General features: G+C 47.6%; 1 protein-coding gene across 2 annotated transcripts in view; it reads left to right on the top strand.

Annotated features, from left to right (window-relative positions):
- GATAD2A (GATA zinc finger domain containing 2A) overlaps positions 1 to 23,223 on the top strand; it is a 103,157-nt gene that overhangs the window by 13,916 nt on the left and 66,018 nt on the right. Inside the window, exon 1 of one of the 2 annotated variants that reach the window (XM_021683243.2) lies at positions 21 to 97. The exons of the other annotated variant lie outside the window; for it this stretch is intronic. The gene's annotated coding sequence lies outside the window, so the exon portion shown is untranslated. Of the gene's footprint in view, positions 1 to 20; positions 98 to 23,223 lie in introns of those variants that run through there. 2 annotated transcript variants of the gene reach the window in all.

Here is a 23,223-nt window from a genome sequence, read left to right as displayed (position 1 = left end):
CCCCCGGCCCCTCGGCCGCCCGGCCCCGCAGGCGACCCCGGCCCCACGGCCCCACGAACCTGCGCGCTGCCCTAGGGCCCGGCCGGCCCGCGGCCCGGTAAGTTCTGGACCAAACTTGGCGGGGAGCAGGGGCTGGAGGGGTGGGGTCGGGGCTGGGATCGTGAGGTGAAGCCTGGAGCGGCGGGGGTGGCGAGGGTCGGACAGGGTCGGGGGTCAGTGGGCTCTGAGGGACCCCCGCGTGAGCATGGAAAAGTGAGTGCGAGTGAGTGAGTTCTATCTACTCCTTGTATTCTGGGAGCGTCTTGCTAGCGCTACCCTAGAAAGTTCCGCGCTCCGACGCCGCCCAGGCACGTGGGGGCCGGGCCGGGCGGGGGTCCCGGAAAGTCTCGGCGTCGCCCCCCTTCCTTCTGCGCTTCCTCCGCGGTCGGGGGAGGGGCTGGGCCTCCAGGGGTCGTTTCCTAGCGGCCGGGACGGGCGGGGGCGGCGGGCGGGCGGCACGTGGGCGCGCGGGGCGGGGGGTCCCAGGCAGGGGGGGCGGAGGTCCCGGGCGGGCCTGGCCGCTGCGCTGAACCCCGCGGAGGCGGCGGCGGCGGCGGCGGAGGATCCCGTGTCAGAATAAGAGTCCCCGCGCGCCCACGCCTGCAGGGCCGGCACTCTCCCTCCTCGCGCCCTTACTGCCTGACCCCCGGGAGCCGCAGGACCCTTCCCCCCTCTCCGGGCTCGAGCCCTTCATAGGGCCGTACACTTTAAATTTGCCTCCCCGTTTAGGCAGTGGCTTTATTGACCCCCCCCACCCCACCTGGAATGGGTCGGCATCAGTGACTAGACAGCGGCAGCTGGCCTTTTAAAGGGATTATTGCCAAGAATCGGAATTGATCACTTCAACAAGGAAAGGCTTGTGGGCAGGGCCCCAGACTAGAGCGTGATTGACACTTAGTGTGTGTGGACACACTGGGACCCAGAAATGAATGGGTATCCCTCTCTTAGGAACTGAATGTCAACCCTTGGGTGCGCGTTTCTGCCCTGCCCTGGGAACTTTGTGGGGGCTATTTAATTTTGTGTATTTGACCCAGCGTCTTTAGCCATGTAGTTCATCCTTATCTTGAGAGCTTTGGATTCTTTAGATCAAAGTCCGGGTGAGTCACTTGAGCCTTTAATTTTTTTCTCTTCCTTACCCTTTTACTTCTTTCAGTTTTCTTGAGTACACAGTGCTTGTTAAGTGTCTGGTTCTGTGTGTCCATTTCGCACAGTGACACCTTCTGGCTGTGGCAGCACAGATTAACTGAGGGACAGAGCCTTATGTGTAGTTGCTTCAGACTTGTACTGACTATCCTTTGATGTTTTTTGTGTTGTTTTTTTTTTTCTGGTAGTGGTTACAAGTTTTCTTTAAGTTAGATTAGGTGAAATAATGTTTGCTGGCACCAGATCAGGATGCTAAGATTAGTAGCATGTTACACCTGACAGCAAGCTGTAGGAGGAGGGCAGGATAGACACCAGTCCCCAGATTTGAATGCCTTTTGTACAGAGACATCTTCCTTGCCCATAACACACCAGCGTGGTGGAGGATATAATCCCCACATACAGGTGAGGAAACTAAGGCTCCTGGATGCCAGGCTGCTTGTCCAAGGCTGCCGAGTGGTAGAGGGGCAGAGCTTGGCTTGAGCCTGATGTTTGGGGCATCAGAGCCCAGGAATGTTCCTGTTTGCAACCCACTGTGTGAGCATTTCCTGGTCCTTCCTAAAGCAAGAGGCCGTTTACTTGTCCAGGCTCCAGTCTACTTCTGCTGGGAGTTGGGGGGATGACCTGATAACTTAGGGACACCATTGTAGCCCTGTGTTGTCCTCAGAGAGCAGTTACCAGCTGGCTTTGAAGGAGTCAAGCCACAGACTTGCCCCTTTGCATTTGCTTCCTCAGCTTCCAACTCAGAAAAGTTGGCCTTTTTGTAGAGCAAGTAGTTTAGAATGGAGGTTTTGAGAGCAATTTGCAGTAGATCCTTTCCTCATGTAGTCCCCCATTCTTTGTCTTTCATCACATATTCCTCCCCTAAAATTCTGAAGCTGATTTTTACAGAGGATTACCTCTCATCTTGGATGTGATACAGAAATTGGGATGGGTCCTTTATTACCGATTTGGATGCATTGTTTTTTCCACTCAGATGACATCATTTTTTTTTAATGTCAAGTCATCTCTGTTAATGCAGTATCATTTGGCAAATCCTACAATCGTATATTTTGATAGTGAGGAAAGAAATAATGCTACTCTTGGTAGAAAAAAATCCTGGAAGGATTTGTACCAGAATGTCAACAAAATTTCTGCGTTAGGGTGAGGAGTGGGGTTTTTTTTCCCTTAAACTTTCTGATATCTCTGTTTTGTGATTATTTAAAAAACAAGAAATGGTTTCAAAAAGATATTTTTATTTTTTTATTATCATTATTTTTAAGTAATCTTTACACCTAATGTGGGGCTCGAACTCACAACCCTGAGATCAAGAGTTGCATACTCTCTTCCAACTGAGCCAGCCAGGTGCCCCAAGAAACACTTTTTATTTGAGTAATAAAACACAGTTTAAAGACTCCAATTCTTAATTCTTCAGTAGCTCTCACTTGCTTTGCATCATTTATTTTGTGAATTTCTGGCATTGCAAGGAGTGATTTCTGGATAGACTTACTCAATAAATATCGGAGTGTACACTGTGCCTCCGGCACCGTGCTAGGAATCCCTGCTCAGTGGAGTTTACCATGAGATTAGTGGGAGAGAAATCGTAATTAATCTCATAAACATGGGGAAACTTAAAAGGGTCAAGGAGAAAAGGACGCTGTGACCTGGTGAGCAAGACTCAAGGGGGTATTTCTCCAACTGGGGTTGGAGGACGTGTAGGAGCTAAGTAGGTAAAGAGAAAAGGGAAGAGCATTTCTGATAGAGTGTCTAGGACTGAAGGAAGATTAGGGTGGTTGGAGCAGAGACACACACATACACACACACAGACCTAAGAGGGTCTGGGATTTACCTTGACAACAGTGGGATCCCTGTCGAAGAGGACAAGGCAGTGATGGGGTTCACAGCCAGGACCACCTTGAGCCTTAGGTAGCAGATCACTGAAGGATGCTTCTGAAGGGCGTGGGTGGGAAAGTAGCGTAGCCATTCTGAAATGTTGGCATTTTCTTTCTTTTCTTTTTTTTTTTAAAGAGATCCTACATTTATTTTCTTTTTCTTTATTATTATTTTAAAGATTTTATTTATTTGAGAGAGCGCACGCATGAGAGAGCACGAGTTGGGGAGAAGCAGAGGGAGAGGGGGAAGCAGGGCCCCCACCAAGCAGGGAGCCCGACATGGGGCGCAATCCCAGGACCCTGGGGTCATGACTGGAGCTGAAGGCAGACGCTTAGCTGACTGAGCCACACAGGTGCCCCTGTTTTCCTTCTTTTTTCAAGATTTTTTATTTATTTGAGAGAGAGAATGAGAGAGAGAACGCACATGAGAGGGGGGAGGGTCAGAGGGAGAAGCAGACTCCCTGCTGAGCAGGGAGTGGACTCAGTCCTGGGACTCCAGGATCTTGACCGGAGCTGAAGGCAGTCACTTAACCAACTGAGCCACCCAGGCGCCCCGTATTTTTTAAGTAATTTCTCCCCTCCAACATGGGGTTTGAACTCACGACTCCGAGACCAAGAGTCACATGTTCTACCAAGTGCCAGCCAGGTGCCCCAAATGTTGGCATTTTCTGATATTTGTTCTCCTCGGGGAAAATTAAGAATGACTCTCAGAGTCTTGGATATTGTCAATTCCTAACAGAGACCAAAATGTAACGGCCTTACCAATGAGTTCAGTTAAGGAATGTCAGTGTGCTAACCTCCGAAAGCATGGGCAACTCAGATACTTGTCTGGAGAACTACCTGCTTGGACTTGTGATGTTTCTGAGCCATTAGATGGAATGAGCAAGGCTATTTTCCCTAGACCTTTTTCTCCCCCTGATAATTGAGTTAATTTATGCTCATTGTAGAAAACTGGAAAGATGATGAAACAGGTGATTAGGTGAGGTCTTTATGAGCAGTCGTCCTGGGGTAATAGAGCATCTCTGGGATTTCCTTGTAACAGTTGTTGGGTTGGGAAGTGTGGCAAAACTGGAAGAACAGGTTGGCAGTGTCATAGTTTGAGGCTCACAGAACTATGTTTGTTGCCTGCTAAGTGTGGTCGATTGTTAGAATGGATGCTCTTGAGTTATCTGAACTGTTTTAGAAGGTTAGTTAGACAGTCTGGCTTCAGGTTGCTATTTTTTTGGGTAATGATGTTCTAACTGTGCAAAGCTACATCTTGCACTGAATTAGAAGGCCACCGGTTAAGGTTTAGATAAAAGACGGGACCTGAAGTGGTGGCAGGGAAGTGGAAGTAGTGAAGCTGGTTGGTGTTCTTAGAAACAAAAGTAACAGCTGGGGACAGATCCTGCATACTTGTAGATGCTGGCAAACGTGATCCAGGACTTTTTAGTCAAGAGGAATGTCAGACCATGGGCTTATTGCCCCTCCCCTCGTTTTCTAGGCTGTATTTGTGACCTCTTTTTGTCTGATGAAAATGTAGGTTAGTCTTTTAGAAGACAAAGGAACTTACTCTAATTGAATACCTGCAGGTAGCCTTAGGAAGTGACTGGGAATCCTCTGGAACCCTCTGGGGTGGCGGGGGGAAAGGGCCCTTGCAGCTTCTCAGTGCACTGCACCTACTTTCTCTTGATCCTCAGAAAGGTAACCCTGTTTCTCGGGCAAGTTTGTCAGGGGCCTTGGCTTCTTGTTTCCTGGCTCCTTATATGAAAGGACTGAAGGCTTGATACCTGTCTGAGAATGACAGAGACCAGCATCTGAGATAGAGTGTGCTGGCAGGATATGGACAATACCTGCAAGTGGGCTCTCAGCAAATTGAGGTAGGAGTTTTGGGGAAGGTTTGAGACCAGTACTTTGAGGTTGCTTGGCCTCAAAGATAGCTAGCTGCAGCTGGGATGGGGGGCGAGTTGGGGAGAGAGTAGAGGCAGCGTGGGGTTGATGAGAAAGTCTCCACTTGTTGAGGTTGAAGAATTTTTCAGCCTTTCCTCCTCCTGCAGTTTTGTCTCCAGACGTGGCACCACCTGACTTGCCATGCTGATCAGATCTTTTGATTTGAATCTTCAAACTTAATTCAGCCTAAATGAGGTGATGCCTTTGGGCGCACTTTAAAAAATACTGCTGTACTATAGTGGCCAACCAGTTCCTCATCCAGGGCTGCCTGCTGTTTGCTGAGTGAGAAGTGAGCCCCCCTATTTCCAGGCAGCAGGTCCCTGCAGTGGTGTCATGGACCAGCCCTGGCTTTGCCTTAGGTTGGATGTAAGTTCCACTTGCCACTTTCTAGTGATGTGACCTTGCTGACTGAACCTTACCCTCTGTTTCCAGTTTCTAAAAAGGAGGTAATGTCTACCTTGAACAACTGAGTTGGAATGCGATAATAAATTCAAGTGGCTTAGCACAGGGCCTAGTGTGTGTATAGTTCAGTGAATGCTGTTATGATTAGAATGGATGAGGCAGAGCACAAAGGCACTGCTTCGCTTTGGGTGTGGAGCACCTCCACATTTTCAGGACAAACTGTCACTGCTGTGTGCCCCTTGGAGCCATAGCCTGTCCCAATGTTCCAGATGGAAGAAGCCAGAGTCCCCTACAGAGGGTGACACTTTCTAGGGCCACCTTGCTGAGTATTCTACAACTGGGAGTGGGCTCCAGCCTTTATGAGTTCAGATTTTGTATGTTTTTTCCACTAGCCTGGGCGCCTCCCTAGTGATACAAGATAGCTGGGTTGGTGGGGCCCCACCAGGGGAAAGGAGATAGCCCCTTTCCTGGCTTTGCTAAATCTCATGTTCTGACTTTTAGGAACAGTGCCTCCATGTGTGAGATGGGAAGGTATTTGCTAGGGGATCTTGCCTTTAAGAACCAGGAGGGGCCCCTAGCACTTTTGGCTTTATCCCTAAGTGATCTCTGGCCAGCGATGGGAAGTGAGTTGCCTCCTGATGGTGCATGCAGTGGCAAATAGGAGAGCCTGGGACTGAATCCTAGTCTCCTTCCAGACTTACAGCTCTCAAGCTGGCTTGGGAATTGGACAGATTGGGCTTTGCCACTGAGTAGTTTAGTGCTTTTCAGCTTTGGGTGGGTTGCCTGCCTGCCTACCTGGCCTCAGCTTTCCTATCTGTAGACAGGGAATATATCTTTGATCTCCTAGGATGGCTGTGAGGACAAATAGAAATGTTCAAAAGAGGGTATCCCAGCTCCTGACTCCTTCATTCACCTCTAAGACAAAATTCTGCCCCTAGATGACAACTACATAATGATTCCCATAAGGTCGCACATCTCAATTATCACATGCAATGAAACACTCAGATTGAGGCTTTGGATTTTCTTTATAACAAAATTCCACCACAGCCTCACAATTTGGAGGTCTTTAGAGCTCATTGTAAGGAGATCTCACCTAAAAAGGTCATCAAAGGGAAGGTGAGAAAAAAGAAACCCTGTGGCTTTAAACCTGCGTATAATCCCAGCATAACATTTCCTCTAATCCCAGTTGTTCTGTGCAATTAGCCTTTGAGTCAGTGGCTGTTAAACTGTACTCCACACATTCTTACCTTAGAGGCAGCTGCTCAACATGACCTTGGAGGTGAGCAGGTTTCAGGCCTGTATTCTCTTCACTTGGTGGATTTTTGTGGTGGTAAGAGATTTTTAGTTTTCTTGTCTGTTTTGGGGCGGTTTACTCAGCAAGTTTTGAAAACTTTGCCACTACAACCTATTCACATCCGCAGAGGAAACACATTTTTTCCCAATTGCTCAATGGTTTGGGCAAAGTAGGAGTGTAGCAAACTGAATTCTTGGTTTGAAGGCATTGGTTGAATTGGTCAAGTCACTCCAGACCTGTGATATTCTCAGGACTTGTGTATCATTGACAGAACATTGCCAGTTCAAATGATTGGACTTCATTTTTTTTTTTATAAAACTTTTTTTTTTTTTTAAATTTATTTGACAGCACACAAGTAGGCAGAGCGGTAGACAGAGGGAGAGGGAGAAGCAGGCTCCCTGCTGAGCAGAGAGTCCAGTGTGATGTGGTGCTCCAGGGCTCGATCCCAGGACCCTGGGATCATGACCTGAGCGGAAGGCAGACGCTTAACCCACTGAGCCACCCAGATGCCCCTGAACTTCATTTTTTGTTGTCTCATGTGTTACTCCTGTGCATGTAAAGGGTTCTCGCACCCGCCCCTTCAATGGCAGTGGTTTTTTCAGAGGATTCTGAATCCGCACCTTCCCTGGGATTCTCTTATACGCACTGGAACCCTGGGAGATTTCCAGGTTTGATTAGTGTTTTCCTTAACACTTTTGTTTGATTAACTGACCTTCTTAGCAGTGTGTATGTGGGTCATGTGTCTCTTGCTTTCCCTTCCCAAACTTTGAAATTTCTCTTGTTGAGGCTTTTGTCTCTAGCAAAGTCTGGGGAGAAGGAGGAACCTCCAGTGTCAGTAGTAGGAGTTGCCTGGTCTGCTTTTGAAGTTTTCTTGGGCAGAGATATTAACGTACCAAGTCTGGATGGAAATGAAATTGCAGCCTTGTAGTCAGTCTGTTTGTCAGGCAGAGCTTTAAAAATGTAACTATGTTTGATCCTTGGGCCCCAGACAAGTTTAGGATTCACCTGGGACTAGCTTGCTTCTGTGTGCTGTTTTACTGAACATAGCACAGACTTCAAGATGAGTGGGGCAGCTCTTGATGTTACAAACTGGAAACTGAGGCCTGAGAGGAGGAGTGGCCTACCCCGGTTTAATTTGCATAAGGAAGGAGAACATAGCTCTCTGTTCTCTCCTGGAGGCTCCTTGGTCTGATCTCTGTCATCCTTATTTCTTTTTTTTCTTGTAAAGATTTTACTTTTAAGTAATGTCTGTACCCAGTGTGGGGCATGAACATAAAACCCTGAGATCAAGAGTTGCATGCTCTACCAACCGAGCCAGCTAGGCACCCCATGTCCTTGTCTATGGTTTGGTCAGGTATTTATTTACCTAATTTTTAAATTTTTCATTTAAATTCAATTTAATTAATATATAGTATATTATTAGTTTTGGAGGTAGAATTTAGAGATTCATCAGTTACGTATAACACACAGTGCTCATTCCATCAAGTTCCCTCCTTGATGCCCATCACCCAGTTACCCCATCCCCCCACCCACCTCCTCTCCAGCAACCTTCAGTTTGTTTCCTATAGTTAAGAGAGTTTTATGGTTTGTCTTTCTGTTTCTGTCTTATTTTATTTTTCCTTCCTTTCGTTTATGTTCATCAGTTTTGTTTCTTAAAGTCCACAGATCAGTGAAATCATATGATACTTGTCTTTCTCTGAGTGACTTATTTCACTTAGCATAATACCCTCTAGTTCCATCCACTGGTTTGGTCAGTTCTGTTTTGTTCTAGGTTCCTCCTCCCTAATTAGGAGGTCCAGTGGCAGGTTTCCTTCCTCATGGCCTCATCTTTTTTTTTAAGTTTTTATTTTAATTCAGTTAACAGTATGGTGTCGTATTAGTTTCAGGTGTATGATATAGTAATTCATCAATTCTGTACATCACATGGTGCCATCAGAACAAGTGAAGGAACCTCATCTTTTTTTGATCCCTGAGGTCGTCATGGTGTCTGTAGTGTAAGGATGGGACAGGACATAGGGAGGAAGAACTCAGGGCTGCCTTTAAAAAAACAAAAACAGAAACAAAACTAGCAGTGTTTCCTGTTTTGGAATTGAGTGGGTAATGGCTTTCAATTTTAAGAGCATAAAATTCCTTTTCCCTATTAAAAAAAGAGTAATGGCATTTACTTGCAGAAATCCTTCAGGTGATATGTGGGTGACCATTTCAAGATCCAAACAAGCAACCATGGAAGTAAGGTGGAATGGGCTAAATGTCAGATGCTGAACTAGGCTTCAGTGATTGGCTGTGCTAGTCTGGGGGTGGGGGGGTCCTTAACACCCAGCTGAGGGTGCTAGATGATTCTAGAACAGCACAATCTGATGCTGGAGTGGTCTTTAAACTGTATCACAGAACCGGTTAGAGGGATTGAACATGTTTTGTTTGGAAGAGAAAAGATTGGGAGTGGGGGCCATGAGGGATTACAGGACGCCCATTGGTGAGTCACCATCTGACAGAGGCCTTTTCTTTTTTTTTTTTTTAAAGATTTTATTTATTTATTTATTAGAGAGCGAGCGAGAGAGAAACAGCATGAGAGAGGAGAAGGTGAGAGGGAGAAGCAGGCTTCCCAACGAGCAGGGAGCCCGATACGGGGCTCGATCCCAGGACCCTGGGATCATGACCTGAGCCGAAGGCAGTCGCTTAACCAACTGAGCCACCCAGGCGCCCCTGACAGAGGCCTTTTCTACTCCTAGTGCCAGTAGGGACCCACTCACCCCCTCAGGGAGTATGGATGGGGTTCTTCTTTTCAGAGAGAAGATCAGGTGACCCTGCCACAAAAGGCAGTGAAAGTGGACGGGTCATCACCTGGGGAAGGGGCTTAACATTGAGTGAGCATTTCAGATGTACACCCATCTTTTGTGAAGGTTAAGATGGTGGGAGAGCTTGTCCACTCTGTTGCCTTGGTTTATGGCTTAAGGGAAAAAGGAAACTTAAATTGCTTAGAAAAATTAAGGTAACTTTGATCTGTTCAACCAGCCTTCTGAGTCTGTGAACCACTGTTGGCCTTTCTTTTTTTTAAGTTAACTATTGACATTTAAGCGCCTAAGCTGCTCTGGAAGGTGCCCCATCAAGTGAAATGCAGTGTAGGCTTCTCACCACCACATGGTGGAATGAACAGAGCAGGAGATGTGTTGCTGGCTGTGGGATTCTCTAGAGCTTCTTAGCAGGCTGCCGGGGATGGGTGACAGTGATGCAGAGATGTCTTTGCAGCCAGGTGGTCCTAGCCCCAGGTTGTGAGTAACCCTAAGTATACTCCAGTGTGTTGTGCAAATATAATTTTTGTTATATGCCATGATATGAACAAGATGGGGCTTCTGATCTATCTCCCTCCACTCTCCAGCACTCTCTTCTGAGAAGGGGCTGTTTTCTTGGTCCCTGGAGGTCTACAGCTCTTGTGGAAAAGGTTGGTGATGTTGGACTAGACCATTTACAAGGAGTGTTTCCTTGCACTGGAACATCAAGGATGGATGGAGTTGGCAGATAACCCTCCCAGACCTCAGGGTTTATGGAAAGTCATAGTGAGAAATAAGATTAAAAAAACAAAACAAAACAAACCCCCCCCCCAAAAAAAACAGGTTGTTCCAGTTATTGTTGATGACTTAAAATGGAAGGCTGTTTACACTTCATCTGAAAAGCATGGAGAACCCTCAGAAGTTTGTGAGGAGAGTATTCACTTGAACTGAGCAGGGAAGCCAGTCAGGAAAAAGGGACATTGATAAAAGGCAGACATGAACTAATATGGCCTTGAATTTGCCTGGTGGGGAATAAAAAGCAGGGACAGGTGCCAGAGACACTGTGCAAGGAGATTGGGTGGGGATTAGCTGGATACCAGGGGTTGAGAACAAGTCATCTGTCCTTCAAAAACTGGGGTCCCGGGGCACCTGGGTGGCTCAGTCGGTTAAGCATCTGCCTTCGGCTCGGGTCATGGTTCCAGGGTCCTGGGATCGAGTCCCACATCGGACTCCCTGCTTGGTGGGGAGTTTGCTTCTCCCTCTGCCCCTCCCTCCCCACCCGCCACTTGTTCTCTCTCCCTCTCTCTCTCTCACACACACACACAAATAAATACATAAAATCTAAAAAAAAAAAAAAATGGGGTCCCTTCCCTGCTCAGCCTGTGCCGTACCCCTGGAGTCCGGTGGTGGCCTTTTCCTACCCTCAAGGGTCTTAACAGCCACATAAGGGAGATAGGATAGGGTGCCCTGAGAAAGAGGGAAGAGTGGGTATGAGCATGTCTGAGAGGTAGCAGCAGGGTGAGGACTGGAAGGTGACATAGGCTCTAAGATTGTGGGTCTTTGCTTTCAGGGGTGCTGAATTTGAGCAAAGGTGAAGTGAACTGGGTCCTGGAGAAGGTGGTCCAAGGTAGCGTCTACTGCCTGGGGAAAAAGTGGATGTTGGTGAGATAGTCTGGCCTTTGGTGCTGGATGCCTCCTCTTTGTTTTACGTGGCTAGGAGGGAGGATACAATGGGCTGAGGCATGAAGGCCCTCTGTGACCTCTAGAACCCTCTTGAATGCAAGGGGTATGTTTGTGAATCTGCCAGATTGTGGCTACCTCCGTTGTGGGGGAAGGTGCAGAACTTGATCTGTTCTTAAGTCTCCTCCTCCCAAACTAATTGTGCTTTGTGTTCGAAGAAGGCACAAAAAATAGGTGAAAGAATAAAAGGGACCATCTCGTACTCGTATATGTGGGAAAAGTTCTGCTCTGTTCCAAGAATGAAGTAATGACAGATGGAACCTAGATGGACACAGCCCGTAACGTGAGGAATTGTAGCAATTAGAGAGACCAGGAAGAGGCTCGATACTATTCCAGTGCCCCAGGAGCTGGTTGGTAACCTGCATTTTCTAGATTCTGAGGATTTTCCAACTTGAGGTTTTGGACACTTTTCCAGAGAGACCCAGAGCGATTAAGGCTCTTCTCTGAAACATTCACATGAATTATTCCAACAGCTGCTCCTTCCTGGTTTGAGAAAGTTTCCTTGTTTCATGCATTGCTGAAATGTTTTCAAATCATGGCTCTTTTGGCAGTGTCCAGGGGAGAAGACAGGTGGGCATCCCACAGAGTGACAACACTAGTGTTGAGAGGGGGGGAGGGCATGTTGTTGCAGGAAGGAAAGGGGCCTTGGGGATTTGGCACTTGGAAAGAAATGACTTGGGTTCCAGAGTAGCACCTGGTTGGTGATGAACAATACGCTGTCAGTCCTGATTTTGGGGAGAAGATGGGAGTAAGGAATCAGGCGAGTTAAGTGAGGGCAGCAGCCTGGTGCCCCTTATACAGAGATTGTAGGGCCTGGACTGTCCTGAGCCCTATGTCCTCTGCTGTCCTCTCTGTTGTGTCAGTGGCCAGGAGACCGATCTTCTTCCTACTAGTCTGTGTCTGCTGTGTTTACTGCCTCACACTTGTGAGCCCTGTGCTGTTCTTATGCAAAGGAGGAGAGAAATCTGCATACATGGCTCCTTGCTGAGGGACCCTGGTTTGCTCCTGTGATGAGCTAGAGTGTGGTTGGCATGTGTGTACATCTTAGTAGGAATGAAGATGAAAATTGGTTCTGGTTTGTGACCCAGGCTGGCAGTGTTGATCAGGTCCTTTAAGCCTTTTGGCTTGTACCTTGGCAGGTAAGGGCTCAGAAATAGTGCTTCAACACCTGAGGGGTTTTGTGCCTTTTAAAGAAAGGGAGTCATTGAATTTGCTACTTGGTCCACAGGATACAGCTTGAAACAGTTGAGGCTCATTCCTCCATGAGGTTTCTAGCAATTCAGGAAAGGGTTAAGTTAGTGTGCTTTTAGAAGAGGAATTGCTGGTGTGCTGATCTTTGCTCTAGGAAAATTCCCCAGAACTTTGGGAAGGATCCAGCCTCAGGATGGTTTCAAAGTCAGACTGTCCCTGATGGTACAGTGGTTCAGATTTGAGCCTGGGCCTGGGAGATAGCTGACTTGGTTGGATCCCCATTTTGACTTCTTAGCCCTCTGACCCTGGCCGATCACGTTGACTTCTGTCAGTCTCTGTTTTCTCACTTGTCAAATTTGGGCATCAGTGGCAGTACCCTGTGTGAAGTGTGGGTATCAATGGTAGGACCTCATGTGAAGGAGGGGTAATAATGGCAATACCCTTTGTGAAGTGTGGGTAACATTGGAAGTACCCCCATGTGAAGTGTAACATTGGCAGTATCCCGTGTGAAGTGGGTAGCATTGGCAGCACCTTGTTTTGTGGTTATAAGGATTAAATGAAATCAGGCATGTAAAGTGCTGGCACCCTGCCTGATATCAAATAAAGAATTCAGTAATTGTTAGCCACTGTTAGGCTTTTCTTTTCCTCCTTTATAACAGAATCTCTTGTCAACATGTTAAAGATGATTCTTTCAGTGTCCCAGAAGTTGTTGTCAGTGGGCTTTTCTGTAGCAGTTTGAAACTGTGTGCCTAATGGTTGCTTTCTCAGTGAAGAGTTAGGCCCTCACCTTCTTCCCCCACTGATGCTTGAGCATCCTCAGGAGGAGGCTTGGACCATGGGGACAGCAGAGCCCCCGCCTTGGCAGTAGTGCCACTGTGGTCTTGGGGACAGATCTGCCGGGCCTGGGTCTTAGGCTGGACCTTGATGCTGGATGGTTAGATAGGACCTGGGTCTGTGTGAGGCAGCTGGAGGCAGAGCAGGGCAGTGGGGTGGGCCTTGGAGGAGGTAAAGATTTAGGTGAGTGAACACCACCACCCTCGTGGTCCTGCCCCTCTACACCTGTGCTGACCTTGCAACTTCCCTTACAGGGAGGGCTGATGGCCTGAGACCCTGGGCAACTTCCCGCTGAATGTCTTGCTTGGGGTTGGATTGTCTTGGCAAGGCTGTGCTTCAGAGACACTAGAGTGAGGTAGTTTGGACCTGGCCCATGTAGGACAGTGATTCTCTGGGATGTGTGGTCTGTGTTTTCAACAGTTGATGGGTTAGAACTGTGCCTTTGCCTGGAGGACAAAGTGTGTTGGCCTTGTGTGTGCCTGTGTGGTGGCCTGAATGTATTGGTCTGTGTGCACATGTGCTGATTTGTGGGTGTGTGTATGCGTATGTACATGCATGCTTGTATGTGTGTGTGGGGGGTTAGCCTTATATGTGCTTATGTGTCTGCTAGCCCTACTTGCTGGAGTGGAGCCTGACATGTGCAGTTACTCTGGCGTGTGCAAATGGAAGAAAGACACTCCAGTCCATGTTGGACAAGGAGTTTGTGTGGCAGAGTCCTGCCTTTTGTGGGGCCTCCAGCTTACTCTGGGGTTAGTCTCAGATATGGATGAAGTCCCATCGAGGGCACAGTCTAATAAGCCTGTGTGGCCCTTACAGATTTCTTTATGCTTTCTTCTTTTAAGGCAGAGGTTCATGTGAGTGACATTTGCATTGTATCTTGTAACACCTCAGAGTTTGTTTTTTTTTTTTAAGATTTTATTTATTTGACAGAGCACAAGCAGAGGGAGAGAGAGGGAGAAGCAGGCTCCCTGCTGAGCAAGGAGCCCGATGTGGGACTCGATCCCAGGACCCTGGGATCATTACCTGAGCCGAAGGCAGACGCTTAACCGACTGAGCCACCCAGGCGTCCCCTTCAGGGTTTTATTTTTTTAAAGATTTTATTTATTTATTTGGCAGACAAAGCGAGAGGGAACACAAGCAGGGGGAGTGGGAGAGGGAGAAGCAGGCTTCCTGCTGAGCAGGGAGGCCGATGCAGGGCTCGATCCCAGGACTCTGGGATCATGACCTGAGCTGAAGGCAGACACTTAATGACTGAGCCACCCAGGTGCCCCACACCTCAGAGTTTTATTACTAAAACCTCTTACCAGCGAGGAGAACTCCGACTGGATGCAGAAGCAACAAGCAAATTGTGAGACTCTGGTCTCCTTGCCATTGCACCCCAGAAGGCAGCCCTTAACTCTTCATAAAGCTTCTGTGAGGGCAGTTTGGCCTTGACTGCTTTGCTTCTCTTGGAGCAGGGTTCTCCAGGCATCTGATCTTCAGTGCAGTTTCCTTCCTGATCCTTAGGTCCTAGCTCTTGGGCCACGTCACATAACTAACAAGCAGGGCCCTGTGTCCACCCTGTCCCTCCTCGTGACCCTTCTGTGAGGATAAGTGATGGGAAGTGTCCATGCGGGCACTGGTGAGCTCTGATGGCTGAGAGAAGCCAGGGGCAGTTCACCCTTACCTCCATCTTAGGCTCATTTTACCCTGTAGGGCTGGGGGTGGTGAAGAGAGTTGATGATGGTTCTGTGAGGAGCCCCTCTGTTCCTGACATCCTCTGTCATACTTTCATTGTTGGATACATTGTCAGGAAGGTGTGGCATCTATTTACATCATTTCTCAATTTGTTCTTAATTGGTATATGTAGTGTGAGCCACTATTTACTGATAGATGTTGCCATTGTTATAGTTTCTTCCTTCTCGTTTTGCAGCATTTTAGTCCTGCAATTTTTGTGATTGCTGTGGTACATCATCAGAGTTTGCAGCAGTGATGAAGCAGCTGGGGCCAGGAACCAGCTCATTGTCCTGGACTTTGCTGCAAGGCCTCAGGACTGCTGGGCTGGCCATGTGGCTTTAGTCAGGGCCATCAGTGCCATGCTGTGGTTGGTGGACAGTTCAGGTACTTCTGAGAAGTTATCAGATGGGGGTGCCTGCCTGGCTCAGTTGGTAGAGCGTGTGACTTTTGCTCTTGGGGTTGTGAGTTTGAGCCCCATGTTGAGTGTAGAGATTACTTAAAAATCTTAAAAAAAAAAAAAAAAAGTTACCTGATGGTATTGACTATTTGACCTGGGCCCTGATGGTCAAAGAAATTGAATTCTGCCACTTAGGGAGCTTGGTTGGTCAGATGGTTGTACGTTGTTTTGTATTTGAAGACCTACTGTCAGACTGGATTTCTAAAATTCTACCAAGTCCACCTTCCTGTCTGAAACTCAGCTTGGGGACATCTGGAAGGTTTGTGGTTGGACAACACTGACCCTGCTGCCTGCCTGGGTACTCACTAGCCCCACTGGATTTGGATTTAGGCAAACCTTTTTTTTTTTTTTTTTTTTTTTAAAGATTTTATTTATTTATTTGACAGAGAGAGGGAACACAAGCAGGAGAAGTGGGAGAGGGAGAAGCAGGCTTCCCGCTGAGCAGGGAGCCCGATGCCAGGCTCCATCCCAGGACCCTGGGATCATGACCTGAGCCGAAGGCAGACGCTTAACGACTGAGCCACCCAGGCACCCCGATTTAGGCAAACCTTTAGTGCTTGGGGAAACTACAGCTTAAATAGACCAGAGTCACTGCTTCTTGGTCTCCCATTGCCAGCTTGGAAGATAGTACCCTTCTTGGGGATCAAGTTGGCAGAGGTCACCTGAGGCTCCAGGTCCATCCAGCTGTAGTAGGATGGCTAGTGGGTACTTTCCTTGGTAGTGAGAAGGCCGAGAGAAGAGGTGCGGTGGGGTTTAGAGGTGAAAACTGGAGGTCCTCTCCCATTTATATTTCTTTGGTGAGATTTCTCCCATCCCACCAACCGCTAACTGACCAAAATAGTTCTATCTTGTCTTGGACCTTTCAAAGATAAGTTATGTGAACTACTGTGGGTAGACTTTGTTTGGATTTCAGGACTGTGAAGTTCTTTTCTTCTAGGCCCAGGTCTTCATTTGTATGTATACTATTGGGGCCTTCTTTAGAATGCTGCTCCCTCTGGGTGCTCTTGAATAACAACAAAAGCTTTCCCTTCTCCCTTCCAAAGAAAAATATTCTGAAAAATAAGATACAGTTCTTAAACACTTGGGCAGTACTTGCTCAAGATTACCATATTGTAGCAGTCTGTCTGCTCCCCCTCCCTTTCTAAATTTGAGTATAGTTGACACCATAATGTTACATTAGTTTCAGGTGTACCAGTGTAGCTGCTTATTCTCCAGGACTGCCTGTTGGAAGATGGCTTGTGGGAAAGAAAGCTCAGCGGATGGCCTTTATGCTGCTCCTCAGAGAGACTTGGTGTAATTTACTGGTCTTTGCCCTGCTCATGAATATGCAGATCAGGGTTGGTGCCTGTGTTGTCACCAAATGAGAGTGAGTTGCTGATTTAGGGGTGTCTTCACAGCTTGGAGAAGGTACTCAGCTGGTGGCTTTGCTCCTGCTTGCCTGGCGCATGCAGGTTCCAGGCCACCCAGACCTGGTTGAGGAAGCACATGGTGCCTGTGGCTAGGGCCCACGATGCCTCAGTGGTAGTGGAAGGTAACTGTCCACTGGTGAAAGAAGAATTCTCACCTTTCCAGGAGGTTGCCTTTATGATAAGTAAGGTGTTGCTTATTTATTTATTTATTTATTTAAGATTTTATTTATTTATTTGACAGAGACAGACACAGTGAGAGAGGGAACACAAGCAGGGGGAGTGGGAGAGGGAGAAGCAGGCTTCCCGCCGAGCAGGGAGCCGGATGCAGGGCTCGATCCCAGCACCCTGGGTCATGACCTGAGCCGAAGGCAGGCACTTAACGACTGAGCCACCCAGGCGCCCTGATATTGCTTTTTTAAAAGTAAACTCAAGAAAACTTGCCATAAGAGTAGAATGGCTGGAGGTTTTATTTCTTGACATGAAAATAAACCTGGCAGCCACCTATAAAGCTAATATAGCTGATTGAGATCCTGTAAGACATGGAGGCAGCCTGAATGATACGTTCTTGGGAATAAGGCTGGCTGCCATTAGATTTTCTGTTGGCTGCCTCATAGATGGAGGCGATGTCTTCTGCAGGTGGGACTTTTTGTGATCCTCACTCCCAAATTTTCCTGTTTTGACTGGTCCTGGAGACTCAAGACCACTCTTTAGTCATCTCAGGAGGATTCTTTGCATGTTTTACAGTCACAGGTCACACAGGGACATACGTGTTTGCAAAGGAGACTGACTGCCTGCTTGCCTTGCCCTAGGCAGAGAACCCCAGATAATCATATTTGCTCCTGTTTTATTTTTATTTTATTTTTTAAAGATTTTATTTACTGGGGCGCCTGGGTGGCTCCGTCGTTCAGCGTCTGCCTTCGGCTCAGGTCATGACCCCAGGGTCCTGGGATCGAGCCCCACATTGGGCTCCCTGCTCGGCAGGGAGCCTGCTTCTCCCTCTCCCACTCCCCCTGCTTGTGGTCTCTCTCTCTGTCAAATAAATAAATAAATTCTTTAAAAAAAAAAAAAAAGATTTTATTATTTGAGAGAGATAGAGAGCACAAGCGGGGTGGGGGGGGCAGAGGGAGAGGGAGAAACAGACTCTCCGCTGAGCAGGGAGCCCAATGCAGGGCTGGATTCCAGGACCCTCAGATAGTGACCTGAGCTGAAGGCAGACGCTTAACCGACTGAGCCACCCAGGTACCCCATTCTTCTTTTAATCTATCCTGGAGCAGTTGACCAAGAGATGGGGTGCTCTGGGCATTCCTGTCTGAAATGATGGGCAATGAAATGCCCTCCCTCTGTGTGAGTTGGGTACCTCATGTTGGGGTCACTTGATGTTACTGTTTTTCTAGGCAACATCATCCATGGACTCAGCCAGTGTGGTGAATCCCCTGGGCCTGGCTCTGCCTCACAAGATAGGTGGGCTTGGTGCTCAAAAGTTGAGGGGGGTGGTACAGTGTTTTCCTTTTCACTGATGGTGATTGGCAGGTACACTGTTTGGGCTAGTTGCATGGGTCTCCCCTGTGTAGAACTGGTTGTGTCAGGGGCTGAGGGCTTGCACCCCTGTTGGGCCTGTGTAAGTTTCCACATCTAGCCCAAGTGCTCCAGGGAATAGGTTTGGATTGGGCTGTGGTATCTCTGGCTTCCATTTTAGGAAATGTTTATGTCCAAGACAGGCTAGTCATTTTTACCATTCACCCACCAGGCATTGCTTGATTCCCTTGGTTCTTGGATGTGAGATGGGGCTGGAAGAGGTATATCCCAGGGAGATGAGGTGCATTGGGAAGTCAGAGCTAGGGTAAGATAGGCATACTTAAAGTCCATCTGAGGCATAATGTTTACTGCTGCTCTCATTTTACCATTCTGTTTTTTTTTTTTTTTTTTAAATATTTTATTTATTTATTTGACAGAGAGAGAGCCAGAGAGAGAGGGAACACAAGCAGGGAGAGTGGAGAGGGAGAAGCAGGCTTTCCGCAGAGCAGGGAGCCTGATGCGGGGCTCGATCCCAGGATCCCGGGATCATGACCTGAGCCGAAGGCAGATGCTTAACGACTGAGCCACCCAGGCGCCCCCATTCTAAGTTTTTCCAGTGACATTTTGTGTAGTTTATTTGGAGAGTGGAGGGAAGGATTGGTTGATAGTGGAGGATGTCAGGGACATGGCTGGTCTGGGAAGCAGGGTTCTAGAGTCATACATTTGGCTGTGAATATGCAAGGCCTATGGACTTTGTTCTGTATACACTTTGGCCCCAAAAGGTTAAAATGATGTATGTGGTTCTATCTTGAGACGTTGTGCTGAGTGAAATAAGCCAGACACAAAAGGACAAATACTGTATGATTCCACTTAATATGAGGTCCTTAGAGTAGTCAGATTCATGGAGCTAGAAAAGTGGGATGGCGGGTGCTAGGGGCTGGGGTGGGGGTAATGGGGAGTTAGTGTTTAATTGGGGACAGAGATTCAGTTTTGCAAGGTGACAAAGTTCTGGAAATGGATGGTGGCAGTGGTGGTGATGGTTGCACAACAATGTGAATGGACTTAACACCACTGAGCTGTACACTTACTAGCTAAAATGGTCAATTTGATGTTACTTATATCTTAGTACAGTGGAAAAAAAATGGAACCTTTGAATTCAGAAATATCCTGCATTCTTACGAGCATGCATTTTTATCCTCCCAAGAGTTAGTTTAGGGAGAAAAGAACAAAGGCACTCACTCACATTTTTATGGCTTAGTTTGTGCTGGATACTGTGAGGTTTTAAAAAAAAAAAAAATGGATATGTGTGATTCTAGAAGGCTCATTGTAACATCATTTTGGGAATGTTGGAGCACAGGGATTCTGCGGGTGTTCTTTGGTCCCCACAGGGGTGGGGCTTGGATGCACTTTCTCCAGCTGTGTGGGGTGACACGACTCTTAGAGTCTTCAGGGGACTTAGGAGAGCAGAATCCAGAAACAATCTGAAGTCTTTTCTGCTCCAGTGCTTGGCTTAGAGATTGAAGGTATTCCTTGTTTCCCTATGGCTGTTTGTCAGCGAATTTCCTTAATATAGCACACATTGGTGCATGTACACAGAATGGGAGACACCAGTTCTTAGTTTCTCATTATTAACAGAGATGTTATTTCCTCTTTTGTTCTTGTGACATTTTCTTTGAGATGTCCTTTAATGTAACACACCAAACATTCTCAGTGCTAAACACTAACACTTCAGACACTTCGCAAAGTCTCAGACATGTCTAGATAGATGTAGACATTTGATTCTTGAGCATTTTAAATATGGGGGTTTATCTGAAGTTTTGAACTTCTGTGTGGACTTGCCAGGGCAGCTGCTAGGGGGCAAGGATGGAAACTCTAGATAGGAGTTGAAATATTTTGAGGAATAACATTAATGACACTACTCAGAGTAAAGCTAGTTGCTTCTGAGAGCCTGCCTGGTGCCAGGGCCTGTCACTTGGTCCTAAGGATGGTCTTAAGGCCTGAGGGTCTGCTCAAGGGGTCAGGTGGGCTCCTGCAACTAGTTACGATTCATCAGGAGAAAGCACTAGAACATTCAGGTTTGGTGGTATGAAAGGGAGGGATTCCTGGAATGCCCGGGAAAAAGGGGTATGGTGGAGCCAGGCCTTGGAGAGGAAAGGGATCTGTTGCAAAGACTGTACTGAGTGTTTTAGGATAGGATAGGAAAGGAGGAGGGGAGTACGGGGTGTGGTTTGCCGTGGGTGCAGGGGTAGCTCATGCTTCTCAGCAGTGACAAAGGAGGCCTTTCCAGACAAAAGGCTGTAGAGGTCCGAGTGCCTTTCTCTAAGCTCTTTGCCTTTCTCCAAACAGCAGTATAAGGGAGGGTGGGGAGAGTTTCCCCCAGGGGTTGTGGTGGCGCTGTGGCGTTGCCTATCTCCATGTTACTTCTTCCTGGTGTTGACTTGCTATTCTAATTAAGGGTAGGGTTTATATTTATATTGCTATGTTTTTGCCTCAGGTCCATGGTGGAAACATAGTGGTTGGGTATTTATAACTCACGGAGGATGGCATTTCCTACTCTTGCTTCATTAGGCATTGGATAAAGAGATGAACAAGAGCTTTTTCTCAAGAGTATTTGGGGAAGAGAGCCTAATGGGATTCTGGATGTCAAATGTCAAGATCAGCTGTGCTAAGTGTTGGGGCTGTAGTCCTCAGTGATAGAAGGGGGAATGGGGAGGGACTGGTTAGGGAGAGCATGCTTAAGTAACAGGTGCTTGAGTCTGAAGGATGAGTGGGAAGAGGGAAGGGCTTTCCCAGTGGTGGGAACACTATGTGCAAAAAGCCCAGTGGTGGAGGCAAGATGTGGCCCTATGAAGAATTGAGACAAGGCTGGTGTGGTTGGAGCCAGGAATATGGTGTGTGTATATACACATATATATGCATGTCAGATGACTTCATAGGGTCACGTGGGCATAAAGCACGCGGGGCCTCGAAGGTCAGGGTAGGATGTTACGAGTTTTGGGGGGTTTTGAGGGGCTGTAGGAATGGCTGCACTGGCATGGTGTGGTGAGTGGATGATCCATCCCTCAGTGAGGACATAGTTACTATGGCCAAGGGAAGACAGGCAGGGACAGATCAGGGGCCTGGAGGGCACATACTGGCTGTTACGCCAGTGGATGCCTCCTAGGTTTGACAGTGGAGACAGGCCAGTTCTGGTTGCCAAGGATGGGCTTGTGTAGCTGGCCTCACTGTCGGCTCCTTGGCTCTCATGGGGCTGGTTCTTTGCCTCTCTAGTATGCCAAGTCATGCTCTCCCCTACTCCATGGGGACATAGGGTTAATGAGGCTCCATGCTTTGGAGAGAGCAGGTACTGCTTTGTGCCCTGGGGCTGACTCAGAGCTGGAGCATCTCCTTGGTGTGCCTGTGCCCTGACTTTTTGTTGTGGTGTGTCTGGGTCACCTCTGTCTCTTTGATACTCAGCACAGACTGTTAGGGCTGCAGTTTCCTCCTGCTTTCAAGGATCAGGTAGTCCCATGTTTTCAACTTCTGGGGCTGTACTGTCTCTGTTGCTATAACTCAGTTCTGCCTTACAGGTGGAAGCAGCTGTGGATATTGCATACTTTGTGGGTGTGGCTGTGTTCCAGAAATACCATTCACCAGGACAGCTCAGGGAAGTTTGCCAACCCTGGATTAGAAATGGAATCGTTGGCCCAAGTTAATCATTCCCTAGCCAGCCAGCACATGGAGCAGTATGACCTCTAGGCTTCCTTGTGATGTTTTACTGTTTCCCTGCCTCAGTTTCTTCCTTTCTGATAAGGCTGAACAGGGAATCCCTTCCTTGACACTTGGTAGTGCAGTTGCTAAGACCTTTGCCAGAGAGGGTCTAGGTAACCCCTTTCTTCAGGGGCACTCAGTTTTCATGGAGCAAGCGGACTTTGTGGACTTAGAGGTGGGAGAAGGTGAAGGGTATCGTTGGGTTTCATCTTGGAGTTTTTTGGCCTAATGTCATGTTTCCAGAACTGGATTAGAGCCAGGGTGGTAAATATTTGGTTACAGACACAGTTGAAGAATTTTTAGATAGCACAAATGTTTGGTGAGTGCAGATGGTGGTAGAAGGAAACCAGAGGTGTGCAGCTTCCATAGGGCCTGGCCTCATATGGGGCCCTTTGGGGGTGCCTTGGAGAGCCCAGGCTTCTTAGTCAGATGATTATGGCCCCAGAGACCCATCCCTATGCAGGCCATGGATGCTGCAACTGGAGTGTATCCACAGAACTGGAGTTCCCCAGACAGCAGCTGGTTTTTGGCCAGTGTTTCTCCCCTGAAGTTTAAAGGGAGCCATCCTCACTTTGCCTGAGCTAGAGAGGATGAAATGGCAACAAAGGACTTCTGTTCCCCAAAGTGCAGTGACTTGATTTCATGTAAATTACTATGGCTACCTTCTTACCAAGTGTGATTTCCTTTAGACTGGGAAATCATTGTGTTTGGGTCGGTTGTAGAGTTGGGGTGGTGTGTGTGTGCGCATGGGTGTGCATTATACTCGGGTGTGGGGTCAAAGCCAAACCATAACGATTTATCAGGGGAGTGGAAGAGTCTCTTACGAATTGGTAATTGTGTACTTAAGGGTTACTTGATACTGTTTTAAATATATGGGTTGGAAATAAAAACAGTAAAAGCTCTCTAAACCAGCCAGTGCAAAAAAAATCCAGATGATGTATCAGTAAAAAGCAACTGCAGTTTATCTTAGAGAAATGCTCCTAGTTCTGATGGTGCTAAGTGATCTCTGCTTGGTTTCTGCTCCTTTGTGAATTTCACACTATTTGTATGGAGGGACTGCTGCTGTGGGATCCTCAGATAGGTTCCTTTTCCTTCAGTGTTAAATCATCCCTCCCTGTTCATTCCATAAATATTTATCAAGCACCTGGTGTGTGTCCGACACTGTTCT

Source organism: Neomonachus schauinslandi, chromosome 1, assembly GCF_002201575.2.
Source record: "Neomonachus schauinslandi chromosome 1, ASM220157v2, whole genome shotgun sequence".
NCBI lineage: Eukaryota > Metazoa > Chordata > Mammalia > Carnivora > Phocidae > Neomonachus > Neomonachus schauinslandi.
Note: the sequence above shows the minus strand (reverse complement) of the source record. Positions and strands in the feature narration are given on the sequence as shown.